The 7,763-nt window shown below is 37.7% G+C and overlaps 1 long non-coding RNA gene across 1 annotated transcript; it reads right to left on the bottom strand.

Moving 5' to 3' along the window:
• Positions 1-5,245: 5,245 nt before the first annotated feature.
• LOC143882955 (uncharacterized) lies at positions 5,246-6,075 on the bottom strand. The gene is made up of 2 exons (XR_013252329.1): positions 5,916-6,075; positions 5,246-5,839 (listed from the first exon to the last, which is right to left on the bottom strand). It is a non-coding gene; the product is annotated as an uncharacterized LOC143882955 (long non-coding RNA).
• Between the last annotated feature and the right edge of the window lie 1,688 nt (positions 6,076-7,763).

The raw sequence follows: 7,763 nt of genomic DNA, 5'->3' as shown, positions 1-7,763 counted from the left end.
CTCTCATCTCTCTGTAAGTTTCGTCCTCCCCTTCCTCTTCTCATTTTTAGGAACCTTCAAACTATTTTGTGCAAAATGGTTGGATATTTTTGGGGATTTTTTGTGTGGTTATGGCTGAGATTTTTTAGGGTTTATTGATGTGGTGTTATGGTTGGATTTTTTTGTGGTCATCTGCAAATTTTTAAGGGTTTATTTATGGCTGAGATTAGATGGATAATTTCCATCTAATCTCAGCCATCCAAATGAAAAACCCCTTGCTCTGTAAGTTTCTTCCTCACCTTCCTCTGCACATTTTTAGGGTTTATAAATGGGTGGATTTTTTTTTTGTGATTATGGCAATTTTTAGGCTCGATTTGTGGGGCTATTTTGTGCAAAAATTCTTGAAAAAAACTCATTTAAAGGTGGTAAAAATGGCTGGTTGGATATTTTTTGTGGTCGTCTGCACATTTTTAGGGTTTATTGATGGCTGAGATTAAATGGAAATTGATTCATCTAATCTCAGCCATTCAAATGAAAAACCCCTTCCTCTGTAAGTTTCTTCCTCGCCTTCCTCTGCACATTTTTAGGGTTTATAAATGGGTGGATTTTTTTTTTTGTGATTATGGCAATTTTAGGCTCGATTTGTGGGGCTATTTTGTGCAAAAAATCTTGAAAAAAAACTCATTTAAAGCTGGTAAAAATGGCTGGTTGGATATTTTTTGTGGTCAACTGCACATTTTTTAGGTTTTATTGATGGCTGAGAATAGATGGATCAATATCCATCTAATTTCAACCATCTAATCCGTGGATGGGCTCATTTTTTAACAGATTTTTTATGTCAATGTTTTCTGATGGATTTTCTTCTCACATTGAATCAATGAGCACACTGTTGCAAAACAGAGTACCATCCAATTTGATTATGGCTCGAATGCCAAAACTGTTATAGATAGATTATTGTAGCGTATGTTATTTTCCAATCAAAACATCAGGTACATGATATGAGGCAAGACTGGTTGGATACTTCTGACTTACACTTGTAAAACTCTATTTATTTTTGTAAACTTGAATCAGTGTAATTCTATTATTGTGTTTGCCTTGCCCTGTATGATATATTTTCAGATATCCAAATTCTATCTGATGATGAAGATTCTGAAATGCCCCTTAATTGTCGTTTTTCTTTTAGAATGGACTACTTGATGGATACTAACTTGGAGCAGACTGTTGGGCTATCAATTGATGACATCGATGCTAATAGGTTACTTTTTGATGAGGAGGGGGAAGCTTTTTGGGTTAATAAACAATGAATCTGTCGGCAATCAGTTACTTTTGGACGAGGAAAGGAGAAATCTAAATGATGGTGCCTTACTTTCTATGGTCAACGAGGAGGGTTGTAGTGGTAACAGTAGTGAAGATGATGGTGAGAGTCATGTATTTAAAGAACTCTTTCTTAACCAGGAGTTTGAAAGTGTAGAAGCTGCGTAAGTTTTATAATATTAATGGGTTGGCCATAGGTTTTGGTATAAGGAAATCCAAGACCGAAAAGTCGAAGGCAAATCATGAAGTTATAATGAGGAGATTTGTTTGTGCTAGAGAGGGGTTCAAAAATACTAAAGATAAGAGGCAAGTAGGAAAAGAAGTGAAGTTGCATCGAAGTGTAAGAGATGGTTGTGGAGCGAAGTTGGAGATTAGAAAGAAAAATGAGAAGTGGGTTGTGTCTAAATTTGAAGCCAAACATTGTCATGAACTCACCTCTCCTGGCAAAAGACAAATGCATTGTTCACAGAATAACTTTGTTAAGAATGTGGTCGCCAAAAATTTGATAGACACTCTCAGTGGACACAGGGTTCAATCTTCTAAAATTGCTAGGTTTCTTACTTTCACATCTAAAGCCAGTGCTGTCACAGCACATCAAGTTGTGTCCCACGTGAGAGTACGCAGGCAGAACAATATGGGGAAAGAAGCATTCCTAGTAGTCCAACAGTTCCATCAGAGACGAGCAGAAGAGCCAAATTTCTATTTTGCCATGGAGATGGATAAGAAGGGGAATTTGCGATCCATGTTTTGGGCCGATTCACGGGCTAGGAATGCTTACTTGGTCTTCTCTGATGTAATTGTGTTTGATGTGACCTATAGGACGAATATGTTTCAGATGCCTTTCGCACCATTTACTGGAGTTAACCATCATAGGCAATCTACCTTATTCAGATGTGTGTTGTTAGCAGATGAGAGAGATGAGACATTTACATGGTTATTTGAGCAATGGTTAAAATGCATGTTTGGTAAAGCTCCTGGTTGTATTATCACAGACATGGACATTGATATGAGAAATGCTATCAGAACCGTTTTCTCAAACACACGTCATAGGTTTTGCTCGTGGCACATACAGAGGCACCTAGTTGAGCATATTGCACCCATGCGATAGTGAGTTCAGTAAGGATTCCAATAGGTGGTATTTCAAGAAAAACATACACGAATGTGAGGAAGAATGGGAAAAATTTGAGCAGAATTATGGGATTGAAGAAAACAGTTGGCTAGGTAACATGTGGCAGCTACAGAGTCATTGGGTGCCAGCTTATTTTAGGGACACTTTCACTGCTGGAATGTCATCTAGTTCACGTAGCGAAAGTATCAACTCATTCTTTGACGGATTTGTTAACCATAGCACTACTCTACAAGAATTCGTCGAACAATATGATAAGGCACTTGAAGATCATCGAAAAAAAGAAGCTGAAGAAGATTTCAGGACAAAATCTTCAAACGCAATATTATTGTCTTCAAGGAACAAATTGGAAGCACAAGCTGGTAAATGTTATACACGGTCAATGTTTACGCTATTCCAGATAGAGATCAAGGATAGCAATGATTGTTGGTTTGACTTATTGGGTGAGAATGACAAAGTGACAGAATACAATGTAGGATTGAGTGATGAGGAGACTTGGAGATGGTGCAAGGTTGTCTTTGAAGATTCTGAAGAAGGTGTAATGGCTACATGTGAGTGTGCGAAGTTCGAGATGGAGGGAATTTCATGCAAGCACATCCTTCGCATAATGTCCCTGAGGCGTTTAAGTAGCATTCCCGAGCGATATATATTGAGTAGATAGACAATTGAGGCAAGATTTGTTTTCGATTGTGGGATGTCTACGGCCGAAGAAGATAATGATGAGATTACACCTCTTCATAAATGGTTCCTAATTTCAAAGTATCAAAGATATTTAGATGATTATCAATGTCCGAAGAGCTTGTTCAAGAAAATGGATGAAACTCTTAACGAATGGATTGCGGATGGTGAACGGCATAAGAAAGAGAAGCAAAATGCCTTGTCAACTAGCGGAAGCCAAGTATATTCTAACATTGTCATGGAAACCCCAGAAATATCTATTCACGACCCCCAGCTTGTGAAAACCAAGGGTCGTCCGAGAAATGCTACAAGGTTTAAATCTCCGATAGAGGTATCCCAAGCTGGATCCAAGAGACGGAGGTATAAAAAATGTGGACAATTAGGCCATAATATGAGAACCTGTAACAAGAATTCAAAGGTATGGATTTCTACTTCCTTGTCTAGATTTTTTAGGAGAGATAACATATATATCACTTTTTTCATTTACTATGTGTGCCAATAGATGTCGACAAAAAATGATCAAGAGGAATCAAATGAGGACGGACATGAAAAGGAAGTGGAAGAGGACCTAATGGCAGATTGAACAACTACAACATGTTTCTGTAATTTGTTTTTTAGTTGTGATCATAACCCAAACATTATTTTTTTCTCATTTTGTTGTTCCTTTTAATGTGTTTACTATATATAACTTACATGTGCTTTACTATTTGCAGGTAAAATGGAGAGCGTAGATGGTGTTGTGGACATCCCAACTTTGGATGGCAGAGCATAGATGGTGCATGTTTGTTTGTTTGTTTAGATTGTGGATGCTGTGGACATCCCTGTTCTTGTAATCCATGTGCTTTACCATGTTTCAGTTGTAACAATGAATTTCAGCAGGCAGTTTGTGTACTGTCTCAGTTGTAACAAAGATATTTAGATGTTACTATGTTCCATGTGCTTTACTATGTGGACAATTAGATTGCTGCACATGGTCCTATAGGTAGTTTGTTGTACTAATCCCTGTTCTGCATAGTAGAAGTACCTAATGGAGATATGTAAAAGTACCTTTTTTTTTGTTGCTCCCAAGAGCCTTTTTGTATATTAGCAGGTGGCCGGTAAAGAGAAGGTGGATTGTGATGTTTCTTTTGATAGTTCTGCAAAGTGTGAGTTCATCTTTTATTTCTTATTTATATGTTGAAAAAATGGACTCAATTGGCTTGGGTCAAGAATATAGTTCCTTTTATTCTGATCACTGTGTGCCACATGTACATTGAGTTAAAGCCAGGGGTGTGTTCGGCAAGGCTTCTCATTCTCGTCCGACTAAATGGGGCAAACCAGCTTAATGAGAATTTTTGGAAGCTAGTTCAAGTCATAGAGTGGACAGTCCTCGTATGCTTGTTTTTTCCCTTTTATCGGTAATGGCCCCCCTTCTTTCAATTAATAAAATTTTCCGTCATTAAAAAAATAAAGATAATGGATTTATTAGCTATACCGAGTATTCCCTCATCTGCACCACGTTGTAGCATTTGAACAGGACACCAAACCCAATTTTATTTTGTTAAAAATTACCTGCAGAAAATTACCTACATAAGTGATAGAATCCTCGAAGTAGTGATTTTTTTATGCCGGTTTCGTAGATCCCAAATGTTCTATTCCCTTATAAACCATGCATAATTGCAAGGTAGCTGATCTTGGAACAAAAGAAAAGACCAGCATCGTAGAAAAAATTGGTTGGGGTTTATTATTTTGAGACCTCATCAGGTGTCAGATGTACCATGTATGGGTCCTACAAGAGACCCTTATCTGGTGGCTAGTGCCCAAATTATGTATCTCCATTCCAAGTCTACTTTAGTTTAGGATCCTTTATTTTGGCACCACCTTATGTATGGGTATGCACTATGCACCATTTATGTATCCATAATAAATGTTTGGAAGGCTTTATGTTAGGCCTTAATTACATATGCAGCATACCATATCTATCACATTAATTCGGAAAAAGGGTTTATTGCCTTCGAAATAAACCGATATCATACTCTTAAAAAGGGAAATGATATCTGTTATTCCTTGTTTTGATAATGAAATTCAAGACTTTATTAGAAGAATTTTCTGATTTGTTGTTGACAGCTTTATGGGATTTGTAGAGAACTGGTAAATTAAAAGAACAGCTATTGAAAGAAAGCTTCATTGTGCCATTGCTAAAACACTAATAAAGCATCACAGAATAGCAACCCAATTTACAATGAAGTGTCCATACAACAAACATAAACATAAAAAAAAATTAAAGGTTAAGTTCATCCAATCATAATAGCTTTTGGGTCATGGCAATCCAAGGTAATGGCCTGAAACTTTTGAAGAGATACAGTAGAAGAGGTACCAACAAATCAAGAAAAAAAGGGCAACAACTCCAACTGCTTTATTCCACCCCTTCTCATTCTCTATGACTTTAGAGCGTCGCACCAAGAGCTTCAATTCAACTACCGCTTCCTTCGTCTCTTGAACCGACACGTTCAATCTCGATACCTCATCTCCCAAGCTTCTCAGATGGTTATTGGATTCCCTCTGCCACCCAACCAAGCTAGATAACGCATCTCCCAAATCAGCTACCGCAAGGGCTGTCTCTTGCGTCGACATTTTCAATCTGCCTATCTCTTCTCCCAACCTTCTCAGATGGTTATTGGATTGCCATTCGCCCCTAAAATCCGGGTTGTTTAACACATCGTCCACCCATAGAAAATAATCGTACCTCCAAGTAATACCATCCTGGCATTATACAGATGTCAGTTCAACCTCTAAAATTGCCTAGAAATAGAATATCACTTAAACCATCTTTACTTACGTTGAAATGACATGAGTAGAATACCCGTTCTTGATTACCATGCACATCAGTCTCGGCTATTTTCAGAGTAGCTTTCTTCTTACATTTACATTGAAGCACGGGGACTCTGAACAGGGTTGACCTTCCATCACTATTGGAAGATGAAGCCATCAATTTCTTTAACCTCCTTGCAAAAAATAAAGAAAATATTAGAAAATGAACCCTCAAATAATAATTGTTCTGTACACATTTTCTTTAAAAAATGAACCCTCAATTTCAAACAAATACAACCATTAACAATTGTTTTGTACACATTTTCTTTAAAAAAAACTGGCAAAATCATGAAATGGCTAGCAGGTGAGGAAGAAACTTACAGAGTAAGGGATTTTTCATTTGGATGGCTGAGATTAGATGGATCAATTTCCATTTAATCTCAGCCATCAATAAACCCTTAAAATGTGCAAATGACCACAAAAAATATCCAACCAGCCATTTTTACCAGCTTTAAATGAGTTTTTTTTCAAGAATTTTTGCACAAAATAGCCCCACAAATCGAGCCTAAAAATTGCCATAATCACAAAAAAATCCACCCATTTATAAACCCTAAAAATGTGCAGAGGAAGGTGAGGAAGAAACTTACAGAGGAAGGTGTTTTTCATTTGCATGGCTGAGATTAGATGGATCAATTTCCATTTAATCTCAGCCATCAATAAACCCTAAAAATGTGCAGATGATTAGAACAAATATCCAACCAGCCATTTTTACCACCATTAAATGAGTTTTTCTCAAGATTTTTTGCACAAAATAGCCCCACAAATCGAGCCTAAAAATTGCCATAATCACAAAAAAAATCCACCCATTTATAAACCCTAAAAATGTGCAAAGGAAGGTGAGGAAGAAACTTACAGAGGAAGGGGTTTTTCATTTGGATGGCTGAGATTAGATGGATCAATTTCCATCTAATCTCAGCCATCAATAAACCCTTAAAAATTTGCAGATGACCACAAAAAATATCCAACCATAGCACCACATCAATAAACCCTAAAAAATCTCAGTCATAACCACCAAAAAAATCCCCAAAAATATCCAACCATTTTGCATAAAATAGTTTGAAGGTTCCTAAAAATGAGAAGAGGAAGGGGAGGACGAAACTTACAGAGAGGAGAGAGAGAGAGAGAGAGAGAGAGAGAGAGAGAGAGAGAGCGGCATGATTGAAGAAACCCAAAATCCTCGTTGTGAGAACCCAAAAATCGGATTGAAGAGACCCAAAATCGTCGTTGTGAGAAACCCACGATCGGTTCTCTAGGGTTTTTGAAAACCCAAAAATCTGTGTGTATAAGAGAGAGAGAGAGAGAGAGAGAGAGAGAGAGAGGGAGAGGGAGAGGGAGAGAGACAGAAACCGTCGAGCAATGGGTGGATTTCTTCGTCGAGCTTCGGTGGGTTTTCTTCGTCGAGACACAGAACGAGAGAGAGAGAGAGAGAGAGAGAGAGAGAGAGAGAGAGAGAGAGACCGTGGAATGATATTTTTGAGTTACGAAATGACTTTACTCATTTGGATGGCTGAGATTAGTTGGGAATTATCCAACGGTATTTTAAGAGGGACAACTAGAAAACCATCTCTAGGGGGCCGACTAGAGAAACTTTACTATATATATATATATATATATAGGAAAGTGTTGGTGAGCTTAAGCTCACCATAAGTGTGTACCAAAAATAGGGTGATCCAATCACATGGGTCCCACATTTTCTGTGGTGATCCAAACCCTTCATTTGCAAGGTCCTATCATAGATAGGGTGTGTACCAAAAATCAGCTCCATAGGATCATCCTAACCCCTCCATTTGTGGAGGACAAAAATGGGCAGATTTGT

The sequence above is a fragment of the Tasmannia lanceolata genome, unplaced genomic scaffold (genome assembly GCF_043159265.1).
Source record: "Tasmannia lanceolata isolate RefF3 unplaced genomic scaffold, GAP_Taslan_0.1 ptg000008l, whole genome shotgun sequence".
NCBI classification, from domain to species: Eukaryota; Viridiplantae; Streptophyta; class Magnoliopsida; order Canellales; family Winteraceae; genus Tasmannia; species Tasmannia lanceolata.
The sequence above is the reverse complement of the archived record's forward strand: the minus strand, read 5'-3'. Positions and strand labels throughout refer to the sequence as shown.